This window comes from Mercenaria mercenaria, chromosome 2 (genome assembly GCF_021730395.1).
Source record: "Mercenaria mercenaria strain notata chromosome 2, MADL_Memer_1, whole genome shotgun sequence".
Classification (NCBI taxonomy): domain Eukaryota; kingdom Metazoa; phylum Mollusca; class Bivalvia; order Venerida; family Veneridae; genus Mercenaria; species Mercenaria mercenaria.
Window position 1 is genome coordinate 2,169,676 of NC_069362.1, and position 17,783 is coordinate 2,187,458.

General features: G+C 33.1%; 1 protein-coding gene across 4 annotated transcripts in view; it reads right to left on the bottom strand.

Annotated features, from left to right (window-relative positions):
* LOC123563077 (neuronal acetylcholine receptor subunit alpha-10-like) overlaps positions 1 to 17,783 on the bottom strand; it is a 242,721-nt gene that overhangs the window by 130,646 nt on the left and 94,292 nt on the right. For 3 of the 4 annotated variants that reach the window (XM_053528331.1, XM_053528336.1, XM_045355655.2), the window contains exon 3: positions 4,601 to 4,681. The exons of the other annotated variant lie outside the window; for it this stretch is intronic. The gene's annotated coding sequence lies outside the window, so the exon portion shown is untranslated. The remainder of the gene's footprint in view (positions 1 to 4,600; positions 4,682 to 17,783) is intronic. 4 annotated transcript variants of the gene reach the window in all.

Below are 17,783 nucleotides of genomic sequence, written 5' to 3' on the forward strand. Positions count from 1 at the left end.
GCGTAATGACAACGAGAAAGTATCAGTTCGAAATGAAACGAACAAAAAGCAACAGCTCTAAGTAAGCTTCATCACAGGCAATGCAGACACATCTTAATTTGAGTAAATTTTGGTTGATTTTATATATAGAAATGTCCTTGCCGGAGGAACCAATGCAATGTAATTTCAATTCTGCTTCCAGATATCTAATACATAATTAAAAGAGACACGAAATATCATGTTAATTCTTTTATGCTGGGTTTACGATCTGTCTTGATAAGCGTTATGGTGTAGACGTATAAAACTGTGTCTGTCTGCATAATTGTTATTTACAGTATTTCAAAAACATTTGTCATTAAAAGGCACATCTGACAGTTTCCTATATGTATATAGGCTAAAAATTTTCCTACGGGCAGAATTTCTTTAAACCTTGTGTACTGAGAATCAAGTTTAAAACGGAAATATTTTTCAAGGGCAGATAATTCAAGATTAAGGCAAGGAAACGGCGCATTTTAATTTATATTTCTGTTTTAGTCATCATTTGCATTCAGTATATAAAGTTTAAAGAAATTCGGTACATGGGAAAGACCAGGACTTTGAGGTATCGTTTTGTCATGTTCATAGTCAAGGACAATTGCCACAGTGTCTATATTGACATGGGGCAAAATTTTCTTTCGGACAGAAATTCTTTTTTAAACTGTGTTTACTGACGAGAATCAAATCAAAAACAGAAATATAAAATAAAGCAAAATCATAGGTACCCAACCTTGGTCATGAATTGTCTGCCCTTGAAAGTCGGAAATTACTGAAAAAATTATTTTCAAGGGCAGACAATTCAAGATCAAGCACCGGTACGTATGATTTTTAATACATATTTCCGTTTTAAACTTGATTCTCAGTCAGTACACACAGTTTAAAGAAATTCTGTCCGTAGGGAAATGTTTGCCTATATACATATAGTAAACTGTTCGATGTGTCTTTAATGAACGTTTAGGAAATTTCAATAATATTATTTCTCTCCTTACACCATATCTAGTCAAGAACTCTTAAATGCGTACACTAAAGTCTGCTGAAACAGTTACAATTTAGATAGCACAAACATCCTGAGCGTTTGCTATAATATATTATTTTAAAACTGTTCTTGCAAGAAAGTACTTGAATAAGAAAATAGTATTGTGGAATATTCTACAAAATGATTTGATGGAAATTGAATTGGTATATGTATAATCATTTTCACAAAGAATCGGACAAACGAAAATCTTCATATCGCGTCTTAATTTCAAAACAATATATCCTTTGAAAACAGCTTTGTGATTGTTAATTAAATCCAAATTAAATTTACTTATTCCGGGAAATATCTGCTCCTTCCCTCGGAGGGGAACTATCCTGAGCCTTCTAGAGATTCAGCGACAAACTCCTGAATATTCGCAAGATATAAAAATAATTGCTGATTAAGCATTCGGAAAGGATTCATCCTAACAGTAACACTGACCTGCGTGATTTATAGTTATCTTAATAGACGTTTATTATTCGGCCATAGAGATATACGTCTAGGAAAGAGATAGAAATCTTATATATTACTTAATTAACTAACTTTAATATGAAAGAATTACACCTCAAGGCTGAGGTATCTTCCAAAATGAAAGTTCATGAGAACAACATAACGTAAAATGTCTTTATGCGATTTTTAGATGCTGAGAATGCTATTATAGGAATAAAAACCAGATGAATAAAATAGTTACATGATGCTGCAAGACAATGGACTATAGCATGAATTCACTATGAGTACAACTCGACTTCTGTAAGAGCTGTTTTATGGTGTATGAATTTCACTTGTAAGGTAATCTCACGAAAACATCAGGAGTATTGGTATATTACTCACATCGTTGCGAAGATATAGTTAACATATTTTGGCAAAAAGAGAAAACGGAACGATATCTAAAATACATAAATGAGCCGCGCCATGAGAAAACCAACATAGTGGGTTTGCGACCAGCATGGATCCAGTCTGGTCAGACTCCATGTTGTTCGCCTTTAAAGCCTATTGGAATTGGAGAAACTGTTAGCGAACAGCATGGATCCTGACCAGACTGCACGGATGCGCAGGCTGGCCTGGATCCATGCTGGTCGCAAAGCCACTATGCTGGTTTTCTCATGGCGCGACTCAAATACTTGTGCAAAATATAGAAAAACAACCGTAAACGTATTTGCAGAAGGCAAAGCAACAGGAGAAACAACTTTTGTTTACTACTGCGTCAGTTGCAATTAAATACGCACGAAAACTGTGTCAGAATCATTTACTATAGCTAGTTACTAGTACAAAATATCATCAACACCCGATTGCCCTTCAATAAACATAAACTTTGTGCTAACTGAAATACAGTGCAGAATGAAAGCATGCCAGTCTTAAATAATGTACAACAGTAAATTTTAATCGCACTGGGACTGATTGTGTGAAGTTATTAAACGTGTGGTGGATTCTTTAAGTAAAATTTCACTCTATTGCTCTTAATATAGTTTAAAGAGATATTAGTTTATATTTTTAACGATTTTCATCTAACTTTAGTCATTATTTTGAACACATTATGAGATATCGTTTTCTTGCACAATTAAATTCATGCAGTACTACCCTTGCGAAAACCGAGATTTCCCCAAAGATTTCATTTCGCATTGATTCTTGTAATCTGAACTATTCAATGACACATTTTAACAATTGCGCGTGAGTATGTATATAAAGACGTTCCTGAAATTGCAGTACCGGTTATGCGAAGTTGAATAGTAACTAAATTGCAAGATTAAAACATGTGTCAAATTTATTGATTCTGGCAACATTGGAGTTATTCACGATAGGTCCAATTCAACTGGGTTAAACTTCTTACAATGCGAATGAAATAATATGCGTTATAAAAAGTTTTACCAAGTTGAATTGCACCTGGTTGAAATGTTAAGCTAAAAAAAAAAATACTATACATATGCAGCATTTTAACAATTTTGCTTATGACTTTTGCATATGGCTAGCATTTAGACAAAATTAAAACAGATAAAATGACCGCTTTCGTGATGCTTTCTATATAACTGAAAGAAATATGCATTAAGATATAAGCCGTTTTATAAGAACGAGGTTTATTTGACAATTTGTCTAATCTAAATAACAGGGCAAGAAACTTTATCGAAAGCATTGTTGGTTAGCTTATTTTGTCAAATCTTGATTCAATTTCTTTTAACACTTGCTTTCATTTAAGATTTGAGCGTGTGACTATGAATATACTTTATCAAAGGTTAGTCTGTGTGTATGTAATATAAGATGGTGATAAAAGTTTCTAAAATTGAAAAGAGTTAACTGGTCAAAATAAAATATCTTTGTCAAATTTTCGTCAGACAAGAACACTACCTCATAGTAACAGTACAATTTGGGCATTCTGTCCAATCCAATTATTACGTCTAATCTAATTACTTAAAAATGAAGAAACTTTAATTGTGAACATTGTCATATTTTATTTCATGGAACAGTTAATAATACGAAATTTTGCAAACAAACATATTAGAAGTCGACAAACTCACATTTTCTATCCCATTCACTAGTAAAAAATCTTACATTTTCATGATGTTGGTAAAACTTATATATGATAAGCTAAATACTCATATATATGTAGTATTTTAACAATATATACAATATTGTATTGCAAAATAAAAATAATTATTATATCCTTTTCATACTTGTCATTTTGCAGGATCACATGTCACAAGATTACAAGTTTAGGTCTTATTGTGACTTTTCAGCTTAGTACATCGTTGTGCATTATTGTAAGCACGGGCTGGCACCACAGACCTTCTGAATGTCAGCTGTATTTCTTCTCCGAAGAAAGAATTTCAACCCAAAGAAAGGTTGAAAGAAAATTGTGTTATTCCTTTCATAGCAATATAGAATGTTTTTTTTTACAATGGCAAAGTATTATGGACACATTTTGTCATTCTTTTATTTTTCTACAATATACACCCAAAGCGAGATTTCGAACATGCAACAATGAAGGGCCACCTTTAAGAAGAGACATTAACTACTCAGTTACGTAAATATCTGTCCGTGATGTCAAGCAGAGAATATTAATGACTACTGAGGCTAGATCCTACTTGACTACTTTCAGAAAGCAAAAGTATAGCCATATAGTCTCACCGCTTTCTCTACTGAGCTAAGCGGACGTATATCGACATGAGGACAGACAATATTTGTAAGCTGTATAGATTCACTGATGCAGTGATACACAACTTCACTTCAATTGATAAAAAAACTAATTTTATTTGTCAAAATTTGTTATAAATGGAAATCAAACAATGGTCAGCAATTTCTAAACGTACCCTCTATGAAAGTCTTTTGGGAATGACGTACTTGTTTAATCCAGTAAAACATTTCATGAACTCAAGTCCTGATACTGTTGTTTTGCTATATCACCTTCTTCAAAACAATCGACATAGAAAAGAGCGACATTGGTACTTCAGTCTTCTTTCACTACAGTAATTGTTCACACTTCATGTGACTAACCGGGGTGAAATTTCAATGTAGTTTATGTAATAAGCATAAAAGAAGTAAATCTAATGGAAAAAAATAAAATATGAAAAGCCATACTTGTACATTTAGTTGAAATGTTGCTTCAAAAGTCATTTGTCTGTATTTTCTTCATTCGGAACAGTAGGGAATATATTCTCACTGAAAGAAAGGTTGAAAGAAAATTGTGTTATTCCTTTCATCGCAATATAGAATGTTTTTACAATGGCAAAGTATTATGGACACATTTTGTCATTGCGTTTTCTTTTATTTTTTTCTACAATATACACATGTTGTATTCACATCCTATGTTAATTAAAACAGTTATAATAATTTATTTAATCACTGTCAATCTGTCTGCATTCATTGACTTGCCATTTGTTACAACAGATCCAAGAATGTTCCTTTGACATTTAAGTTGCAAGAAAGTAACACTTTAATGCTACAATAATTATTGTATTTTCACTATGAAATATTGAAATACGTCAATTGAGCTTCTTCTGGAAATAGTAATACAATTAAAGGTGATTTTAGACTTCCCTAAATAAGTTAAATTTGCTGCATACAATTGAAAAGATCAGGGTGGAAACTATTGCGCTAGAGTTTAAACACAACTGTCAGAACAAAGTTACAGCTGAATGTTTTCAAGTGTAAATAAAATCATTTTCGTCTAGGAAGAAGATTTTTGTTGTTTCCATATAATGACATAATATTTTGCCTTCTTAACTATATTTTTACTGCGTTTTATAAACGTTGGACAAATTGACAAAATAGAGGTATTATATTTATTGTTTTTTTTTTTTTCATTTAAGATTCAAGTAATGAACATGATGAAGTATACCATGTACATGTAACATTAAACCACTACATACAGCAATAAAAATACTTCCTTTTATTTCGTTATGCTCTTAACTATATTCGTTTAAGTAACGTACATAGCCCACTTTACACTGGTTTTTTTTTCTTTATTGATACTGCAATAGACCTGTACACCTTAAAGGTGAAGAACAAGCAACATTAAGAATTGCACGCTCCTGAAACCTTTCTTTATTTCATTTTGTATTAATGTATTACCTAGATAATGAGTTTGTGCGTGCTTGTAATCACTCTGACTCGCGTTTCAAATCGATTTGATAGACAGATTACACAATAAACAAACTTAATTAGAATTTACTTCTTGCATGGCTATTGGTTAGTTCTTAAGTGACTAAATAAATCATTAAAGCCTGATTTTATTTTCTGCAATATTCTCTTTGCTTATTGACACTTATAGCATACATTAAAAGCCTGAAAGCAAAATAATGAACATCTAGATGTAAAATCTTCTACTCTAATAGCGTCTGTATTATTGACATAGCATTAACTTTTATATTAAACATTTGTGTTGATTTGTTACTCATGTGTTGAATTATTACGCCTGTGTTAATTCAAAGCCTCTTAGATTAAACATTCCCCTTGACGTATGTGTTGTATAATACAATTGTTCACAGAAGAAGCCATGGTAAAAGAATGACTGAAGATTAACATAATTATTTTCAAATCTCGTTTCTTATAGTTTACAGCTTTGAAACAATTCCGCATAACATATTAGTTTCTGTGAAAATTCCCCATAACACAATAGTTTCATAACACATTGATTTTGGTAACAATTCCCCATATTTAACATATTGATTTCTGTACTTTCAGTTGTGTAATGACTGTGTCGATATATTTGTGCGTGAGTTGTTGAACTTTGGCAATGCACAGTTCGAGAATCTAAGAAAACAAGCACAGGCTTATTATGTAACTGTACAATTGGTTCATGATAAAAGAAACAATGATTTTTTTCCAACAGACGGGCAATTACAGTAATATTAAAACCGTGAGGAAATGAATACTATCTAAAAATAAGGAAAAACTAATTTGAAGTTCTTTTTTTTTCAGAATTTAGTTATCATAATAACAAAATACAGCTTAGGAAGTTTTGTAATAGAGATTCATCCTAGAAATGCCTTTTATACGTAGAGTTTTTGTATTACTTCTTAGATTATAGCATATGTCATGCATTTATGCTATAAAGTACATCCTCCTGTTTGGTACTTAAATATTTATTATCCAAATGCATTACATTCGACGAAGATAAAGGCAGCTATTACATTCGAGTTCCGGTGAAATACGTTTGCCACGAGGATGTGACATTTTAGAAGTCGAGATATTCAGTTGACATACAGTTGTACTTCATATTATCACAAAAGATATTTGCTGTTTACAGGACATTTCTCATAAAGTTGAATGTTGTTCGAACGTTAACTATCCTAATAACAGCCTTTAGTTTACGATTTTGTCATTTCAGAATTTTGTTTATAATATTCATTAATCGCGGTTTATATAATTTTACTAAGGTCTGAAATAAATCGTTACTTTGTATGTTTAAAGCACACGCAAAGGACTTCAACCTGCACTTATTTTGAAACTTTTATCTGCCAGGTAATTGCGACACGATTTTATAATATTATTTCTAATAACACTTTAGAAGATTCTGTATCAATTCCAACTAAAACAAATGAAGTTGCTGCAGCGACGGCGTCTACAAAACCATTATGATTAGATAGAAATATTGCATAAACATGCAAAACTTTTATAACAACTCCGTGTTTTTCTGCCAATTTTTCATCCAATTCATCACGCAAGACGCATTATCTAAACTACTATAGATTACTTTACCAAAATGGAATTTGGCTAGGCAGAATTTGTCCGCTTTACCAACAATGATATCAAGATTACTTGATGTATTACTTATTACGCAAGCAATGAACGTTTTTGATAAAATTAAATTATCATGAAACAGTGATTTTCAGATAAAACACTTCACACAATTTTCTTTTATACAAGCAAAACAAAGTGATACACGTAGCAGAGAAAACAAGAGCACCGCAATGCGGAGCAATATACGCCCGAAGGTATGACCTTTGAACTTGACCTTGAAAAGAGCCATCCAAAAAGGCACTCCGTTGTCTTTATGTGGTGAACATTTATGTCAAGTGTCTTCGAATTCCTTCAAGGGTACAGGGCGGGCACGAAATTGCTAACGGACGGTCACCGGTATCACAACGTAGTACGATCAAATGGATAAACTTAATTCTATGTCTTTAACTACAGCAATGTATTTTGTTGACATGGTTCCGTTTGCCGTAAACTGTAAATAATGTTTTCACCTATGAACATCAGATTGTCGTTTTGTAGATTTTTCTGTTACTAATCACAGACAATCACATGATAAAATACGAATTTCCGTACTTATTTCATAATATTAGTTTACTAAATGTCAGTTTACCCTTTCTCGTTGTCAGATCCTGACCAGCCACCACATCCGCGCAGTCTCGTCAGAGTCCATACTGTTCGCTTTGATATCCAATTGCAATTTGAGAAACCGTTAGCAAACAGTATGGATCCTGACGGGACTGTGCGGATGTGCAGGCTGGTCGGTATCCATGTTGGTCGCAAATGCACTATGATGGTTTTCTCATGGTGCGGCTCAATTATAACCAGTCTAAGCACATGCTTCTGTCTGTTTAGAAACTTTGACTTCTCATTTTCGAATTTCGTTATATGCTTCAAGGTGCTAATTCGTCACATAAAAATAGTATCTTTGAATACATGCTTCGACGGTATTCGAAATCTACACATATGCTGACGAACAGCCCTCGAATATATGCTGAATGCATTAGTATGAACTAAATGTTTGCTATTGTTTTTAGTGCAATTCATGGACATAACCAGTTGAGTGGCTCTTGAGTTTATTATATAGAAGTGTTTATTGCCGTCAAACTTAGGTACTTGCAAAAAGTCATGCAACACTTAAATGCGTATTTAGAATTACAATAGACCTGTATCGATGTCTTTCAGGACAGCGACGCCTCGATAGGAACACCTGCTCTGAGTAAGATACAGCTGCCTAGAGAGACATTTATTATTCGGTCTTCGAAATGTATGTCTGGAAAAGAGATGGAAATACTTATATATTTCGTTAATTAACTCTGCTACGGGACAGAGGACTGCATATACTGGCCATTTGACAAAATTAATGGAAATTGATGAAACAAATTTACCATTAATTATCATTTGCTGCACGCAGAGAATTGCATTTTAAGTATAACTTGTCCTAGCTAAATAACGTGACAACTAATGCGTGTGTAGTCCGACTCCGACTTGAGTTTCACGTCAATTTGATGGACAGATAATACAATAAAGGTGTTTAATTAAAACTTACTTAACGGCTATTGTATTTTCCTCAAAGGCTTTCATGCATTATTAAAACCTGCTTTATCTACCATTTCTCCAATTGACGTTTACTGCGCCCGAAGAAACATGAAAACAGAGTTATTACCAACGCAATATACAATCCTTTTCATCTGCTCACCCGGGGACTGTCTGCATCACCTCACTTTTTCGCATGCCATGCCTTTACACGGTAAACTGTGTGTAGTGTATACTAAATGGCACTAAATTAGGTATATTTTGCTATTCCTAAGAGGTTAATTTAACGTCTCGGTTGTGCCTTCCTTCCATAATGGCAAACCTAATGTCATAATCGTCATGATAAAACTAGGTGTGCCATTATATCTGGAACGCACTGTCGGCCATTTATTGACCTTTTTATTATATACCTTCACTTCATACTTATTGTTATATTTTCATGTTATGTATATGCCACTAATTTTTATGCCCGCCATATGACGTCAACATCACTGACGTTCCGGTTAACCGGGGCTATCATTATGATGTCGCGTTAGGCACAACACGTCCTTACAGATCTGTCAACAGCGGCCGTAATGACCAATTTTTAACAGCTTTTGTGTTACTATTTATAGTAAGATATATAAAAAGGATTCTTGTAAAGTCAGGTTGTAAACACGTACCAGGGTTATAATGTTTGTTTGCATTATCTCGATCAGCCATCACGGTAAATTCCGATTTCCCAAAAAGATCTTATATTCAAGATTGATTCCTGTAATCTAAGCAATTTTATGACAACTTCTTAATATTTGTGCATGAAAATCTACACTTTAGCGTTGAAGATTTCGTGCTTCGCAGTGAACTAGTGTTAACTTACAAGGCAAATGCATGAAATCGTAGCGATAACGCATTTAATGTTGCTAAACGATGGTGGGGTTCAAATTCTGCCTCGGACTTAAATGATTAAAATATAACAAAATACATAAGAACATTCTGACACATAAAAATTCAAACAGAACAATAATGCATGTTCGAAAATAAATAAGAAAATCTTACTTTGATTTTGTTATATTAATGAGACTGTTAAATTATTACGCAACTGAACGATAGTTTTAATCTTAAGACCCTGCGTTAGTTTTTTAATCATAAACGCTGTTGTGTTTGTTGTTTACGATTGCTCTTTGTTCTGTAAAAAATATTTTCCTGTAAGAGTTACAGTTCCTAGTTTCTGTAAGTTACTTACGTTTTATGTCGGTGCTAAGGTCTTATGGTGGTGCACATTTCATAACTTCTCATAATATTATAAACAGACTCTAGCTGTTATTATGTTACGCTACCAAAGGACATTTTCATAGATTTTATTTCATCACATATCAAACCTCATCTATAATACCTAGAATGATATATGTATGAATTCAAGAGAAAATAAATTGAATGACGAAAGTGTTCCTTCCAGTGATGTTATCTAGATATATAATTATAGGATAGAAATGATGCGTTGAGATATACGAGTGTTTTAAGAACCACGTGTTTTTCTGTCTACATTTCACCGCAAATTTCATACAGAATCTTTCTCTAAAACCGCGTAGATTATTAAATCACTTGGCTAATATTTATTCATTATTCTTTTCCAGGTCTGAGTGTTTGATTACGGATTTTTCATTTTGTGAATGATTTTGGAGAATGAGTTAATACACTTCCGTGATACGTAGGAACGAGGTCACCACTTTGTAACAATTTCTTACCCGATCCTCCCATTTATCAACATGTATTAACTAGAACTCGACTTTTTAAAAATCTATATACAGGCTGCACTCTCGGTTAGTTATTCACTTGCGGTCATATTTGTACAAATCCATGCGATCAATAGAACACTGGGTATTTCTGAGATGCTCTTGAGTGTCTCCAACCTAACTAAAAGGCCTGTTCTAGTTCTTCCTAGAAAAGACGGCTCTGAGTGTTATACACCATGCACGTTAAAGAACCAGACTGTCTATTCGCAGAGTGCTAGGCTAAGTAAGCCGGAAAGGCCTGTATCTTAAAAGTACTTCTCTATCTCTTTTGTGGGGACTTCGTCTCTTTCTGTCCCTCTGGTCATATCGCTTTGTATCTGTACTAGTAGAGGATAAATTTAGCGCCCTGAGTGACTATTTAAAGCGCATTGGAATGTGTTTATCATGAAAAGGGCGCCATATAAATCTGGTATAATGATAATCATAAAATTTGTCACAAAACATATGTCATATGTTGATTTATACTACAACCTAAATGAATACATGCAGTTTCGTCATCTTAAGCGCATAACTGTAAATCAGTCGAGACAAGTTTCAGTGCAAAAGGTCAATGTACATGTCAAATCAAATAAGAAAACTTCAAAGTTTGCCATTTTACGGAATGTGACAATGTCTGTATTTTCTTAAACAACTTATAAAAGTATGATAACTTTATTATTTGTAAGGCACGTCGAGATTTTAGATTGAGCTACCCCATATTCATTTAATGTCATGCATATTTAATGCAGCCCACTTCTTGAAGTGTTTTACAAGCTGCTTGATATATCACAATGCTTGATTTTCTTTATTTTAAATTCTCAAGGGAAAGCTCTCATTGATGTATTTATGTGATGGCTTCTTAAACTAAATGTTTTATTCAAAACAAATCATTTAATTTTTTTTCTCTGAATATGCCATCCCCAAATGAATGTTAGATTTCCTAGATTTCCCCTATTTATTAGTGTTTTTTTTAGTTTATATATAGTTGATGTACTTTCCAATTTGCTCTATTCTTCTAGAACGATTGAAAAGTTGCAGAAATGATTCGCAAGGGGATTACACAACGGTAGGTGTTTATTCTGCGATGTTTGGCGGATGTTCAAATTAATTCATTCTCTTTTAATAACAGGAGTGACTTTTGACTGACATGCATGTAATTGACACGCATAGAATATGGCATTTTCATATGAACATATGTTCATTAAAGATTTTAGAACCAAAGAAAGGTATAAGCTCAATATTTCTTCCTTTTATTATTTATAGAGCCATGGACCATAAGATATAACGTGGCCTCATTTAATCAACAACATGCAACACTCTAATAAATTACACAGCTGTTTCAATCCCATGTAGGTATAAGGATTGGTAATATAAAGGTATAAGCTCAATATAATTTCGTTACATTATTTATAAAGCCATGGACCATAAATATAACGTGACCGATAAACCCATTTAATCAACAACATGCAAAACACTAATAAATTCACACCTGTTTCCAACCCGTGTGTGTATAAGGATTTGGTGATATAAAACTCAAAATATTTGGATATAGTTAACTGTTTATTTAAAACTGTGTATGGATGGGTGTGTCTTATTTGCATATTTATGCATGTAAAATATAGACATAAAATTAAACATTGATAATGTTTACAAAACGGGTGAGTAGCCGACCAGCTTCATACAGTCAATCAAAAACACACCATTGTAAAATCCTTAACAGTTAACAGAGCTTTACTCTTAAACAATTCATGGACAGTCAAACGTAATTTATTCAACAAAGATATTCATCGTAACAATGGGAACCATGCATATTTTATTCACTAAACCGTAAGTATGCTCATGTAAATGTAACAAGAAATATCTTTAAAAATGATGGTCGGCGAATTGTAATAAGGAAAGAAGTTTACGAATTTTTCATCTAACATTCATCTTTCATCTAACATTTTTCAAATTGCAAAACGAAACACCACACTTTAACAATTTAAATGGTTCTCTTTTAATTTTTCGCAAAGGTTTCGTAGGGTTGCAATTTTGTTTCCTTTTATCCTTAGACGAATAATTACAGCAGTAGTTTGATGAAGATTCATGAAGCGGTTCATGAGAAGAGGTCATTAAACGTGTTTATATTTTTAGCTAAATTGGCCCCTATCCCCATTTGTAACAAAACAGCAGGAAACCTTACGATATTGTTACACATCGAGTTTGATAAAAATCCATTACATTTTAGTGGTTAATGCGAAGAAAGGCATATCTACTTTTAGCTATAGTGGTCCCTGATAGGGCCAAAGTTCCTATATAAATAAATTTGGAAGAGGACCTTATAATGATGCTCCAGACCAAGTATGACAAAGATCCACCAAGCTGTTCATGAGACGCTGTATAAAGGCATTTCTAGTTTTAGCTCTAGCAGCCCCTAAAAGGGGTCAAATATTCCAGCTGAACAAAGTTGGCTGCGGGCCTAATAAAGATGCTACGAATCAAGTTTGATTAGAATACATGAGAAAAAAATCAATTAAAGGATTTTTTTATTTATTATTTTTTATTTATTTCTAAAATAGGCCAACTGATCCCTCTTTAACAAATGCATATTCGCTATTCATGAATCTTTGGACAATGACGTCACACCTATAAAAAGTGAAGGTCAAGCAAAACATACAATTGTAATTATTTCAATATTTCTGTTTCATAAGTAAAGTTTGACCGTAGTCATATAACATAGTTAAACTGTATGCAGCGTACCTTCATTTCAGTGTAATGAGATTCAGTCATTATATAGCATATATATAATGAAACAGATTTCAACTGAGTTCAATATTTGCATACCATACTAAAGAAAAATATTCATATATAATAAATCAGTTAAATAATTTATAACAAATATATATCAAAGCAAACAAGTACTCATTTTAATATGCAATCTGAATAAGTCACAAAAGCAAGAAACCTTTTCATATACAGACGACAATTGTAACAAGGAAAATCTTTTAAAAAGCACTTCTCTACATAAAAGACTCTTATCACACCCTTATTCATGTTATACGCAGACCGTATTCAGCTCTTTCTTTAATTTGATATATGTTGGTATTTGAACAGGTTTTTATCATATTTATTAAACTTACTTATTATTTTGAGATATATCAATATTCTTGCTAAGTATACTGAGCCAAAGTTAGCTTTAAAACTGTGAACAGCGTCGTTTAGGATAAACGCTTTGTCTACATTTCACTCAGCGTAGCACAATCAACAGAGTGAAAGAAATTGACACTCTCGTCCAATCAGGCAGAGTGTTGCATAAATCTTCCATTTTGATAAATTATCTATAATGCGTTATCAAGTAGTTTGATTTGCAAACTGAAGTCACGTGGCATGGTTAACGAAAACGAATTTAGACGGCGTTCGCCGAAAAAATAAAACTTGGAGAACTATATACTTATACCAATGGTATTGTGGAATTGTAGTAAGAGATTAAACTCTCTAATAGGCGTAATCATATCTTTTTTGTAATGTTTGGCGCTATCTATAGACGAATTTCAGTGCGTCATATCAAATCGATATTACGACTGCCTGGTTTGTGTAGTGTTCAACCCGTTTACGTTCCCCCTTTGAGTGTGCCTTACAGAAGAGGGGGAGGATTCTATGACAAGCAGTTTATAAATCCCACCAGGACAGAACCGTTTTGATATCTGTTTTCTAGCCTGTTTCGTCGGGCCCTTAAAAGTGTTTCTCTAGTTGCTCTGTCTTCTGTAAAGGCATTGAGTACGTACGTACGTTTTTGGTTCTTAAGGTTTCTTACTATAATATTATATTTACTCATATAAGTGAATATAATGAAGTCATCTTAACATTGTCAAAAGTCTTTCACTTGTTGCGCATCAGTATTTTATTATGTCTAGTACAATTTTCTAATAAAATAATTACATTTTAGATTGCTATGAAAAGTTTACAATCATGATTCTTATAAAGGCTAAATATAATTGTAGAAATAAATTAAATGCTAAAAACAATTTTGCATGGTAAACATTTATTTAATGCTGACCATGCACAATTTTATACTGATTTTTAGGTCGATTGTGACGAGAGTTCTACAACTTAAATAAATCACTCTGGACACCTCATTCCAGATGGAATCCATCGCAACAAAGGTATGGGAGAAGAGAAGGAAGTTTCCCTTTTACTTTTGAGCGCCGAGTAATAGAGCCACTGGTATCATTTTTCCCGTCTTTGGTAAGACGCGACCGGAGATCGAACCTAGGATCTCTTGCACTCGATCGAAGCGGACGCTTTACCACTAGGCTATCGAGGTTGTTTGATTTCTTGGATAATTTTACAATGTAGAAAGTGTTTTACAGGACTGCATGTTTGACCTTTCGGGTGATATTTGTTTATTTTCATAGCTACACTCATACCACGGGAGCCTTCATATGACATCATCAATGTATTTTTGCACTAGAGAAGACGCTATTTTGATCTGTATTGGAAACTGAGGGTCAGAAAGCTCAGAGCGTGAATGACATGATCAATAGAGGAAATATTAAAAACGTCTCGGGATCTTTTTGTCATTGTTTACCCCGTTTTATCTTGTATCGCAATAAGCTTACACTCAAGACAAGCATCATATACCATAATATATAACCAAAAGTAGCTTCCTCATATATTATTAGTTGAAACCACCCCAGATGCCTTGATCCGTATATACACTGAAAGTATCTTTGGTATAAACTAATAGTTCCTTTCGAAATGAAATAATATTTTATTCTGAAAGTGTTTTAGAGTTACAAGGTATCTTGCTGCTGCCAGTAAAGGCTACAATTTTGAACTTAAAGCTTAAATTCAAAACTCGAACGTGTTGAATAAACACTGATCTTTCCTACACAATTTATTACATTGGAAAATGAGCTCTCAAAGAATCTAGAAATTTTAGCATGTTAAGTGCATTAACGTACGTTTAAATCGAAATTGCTACTTCAGTCTGTATGACTTAAACCCTTCATACCCTATTCTACAAACTTACCAGAATTCTTCTCAGGAAATGCTGTTAAATGCAAGGGGTCCACTTATTGCCAGGTTATAAGTATTAAAGAGTGGGATATGTTACACCTCTCGAAAAAATTTATTAATGTCCTGATCTAAATGAAATGGTACCAACATTCTTTGATACGAATCTAGGGCCAGTTATTTTATCTTCAACGTAAACAATGATTTAGACATACCAGCAATGGTAAAATTAATACAGTTCCTTAAACGGCTATATTTGATTTGTCCGAGTGCACGAGTTTCTGCAATTTGCCATTAAATCATACCTTTTGACATTAAAAGTGAGAACACTGGTTCTAGTATACTATTTCGAATTATTTAATATCTTAAAGTAAACATTTATACTGAAATTCACAATTAGTGCAGTGAAATTATCGAAACCAATGCAACAATGTTCTGTTTCAAGTGTCACAATTCATCATTTACATTTTATGGGTGTTATCTGATGCCGCTTTGCTGTTGTAATATATCTTTATTTCTAAAGCGTAACATGCATTGAATTATGATTTACGATGACAGCTGGTGATATGTTGCTGCCAGTGAAAGAAAATTAAATTCAAAAGGAAAAAAAAAACACGCAGAGGAATGAATGTTTACGGGGTGATATTTCTACACATTAATTTGAGATTAGATGATACTAGAGAAAACGATGAAGTAGTACTCTCTCTGGAGAGCAATTTCAAGAAAGGTACATTATGTCTAGTCATTATTAGTACGTTTGACAGTATCTATCTACAAGACGAATAATATAATCTGTCTGCTTAAGATGCTAATATTTTTAACCGTGTACAGCCCTTTTGGCGACACTGTATGGCACTTTCGCGACAATGTAGGACATTTTGTGGACACTTCTTTTGTGCACTAGAGACTTGGGTTAGCAAATGTATCGACAATGCTGAGAAGAAATGGAGAGCAGACACTCCCTGTTTGTGTATGTGTTTGTGTGAGACGATGTGGAAATTTTCGCTAAAATAGCAGTCTTCTTTGATATAAGTAACTCTGAATAATAAAATCATTAAAATACGTAGCTGAATGCCTGTTTCGTTTTCTGAAAATAAATCTTTGCATTCAGTTGCGTATGCCGTGCGATATCTGTGAATGACAACTTGAATAATATACTGTAGAAAAAAAATAACCGCGTTTCTTTCGAAATGCATTAAAATGAATGCAGCAGTGTTACATCTATTCCAATGAAAATACCTTAATACTGCTTTTAAAGATTCATGTTAAGGCATATAAAAGCGTGATTGCCTTGAAATGACAATTACTAAACACCCATAAATAAAAGGATAACCGACATGTAGACCATTTCTTATCAACATTTAATACATGTTAGCTTTTCCTGCTGAAACATAATAAATATTCTTTCTTTATCTATTATAAACAATCAATATGACCAACGTCTCCTATACTTTAAAAGGCGTCAACGTCAAGCTTTATTACACTAGTGTATTATCATTTTTATGTAATGGCTTTATTTCACTCCCGCGACGTCAAACATGTGATAAATATATTTATATTATACCTAAATAAAAAGGTCATAGACAAATTTCAGCTTATATCGTTTAAGGTAACACGCTTTTAATAAAGTACATATAAACTGTAAAGCTTCCTTACTGAAGAAACAAATCAGCAACTGATTGTCTAAGACATAGCTTGAATGGTTTGCAACATCTAGTTAGTATTGAGAGACTTTAGTGAGTTTCAAATTGTCTCCCTTATTGGATTATGTCCAAGCTGATAAAATTGTAAGTAGGTTCCATCATTTGGAATCCTCTGACTTTATCGCTGTTTTGTCTATAAGATATCTCAGTTCTAATGTGTGAGATACATTTTCAAAGAAATGTTACATATCTTCGTTTCGATGCATTTGCAATAATGTCCAAGTGTTGAAAATTCACTTAACTAGGTTGAACAAAGTTTTTGCAATTGTTTATTTTTTATTTCTTAACAAATGGTATTCATTTTTAAAGTGGAGAACTTTTCGGAATATTTCAAGTATCCGTCGTTCGGGACAGAACGGCAGAACATGTAATGGCCAGGTGAATTGTTGGTAAAGATGTGGTTCGTTTATTATATAGTTCTGTGTTTTGTAGATACACTATAGATCAACTTTCTGCATCGAGTCGTGTCTGTACTTTTAGCTCAAAACAATACTGCGATAAACGCCGAGGATAGCGGATAAGCCACGCCTCAATAATTGACGTTGAATTATATTAAACCTTAAATGATCGTTTAAATCA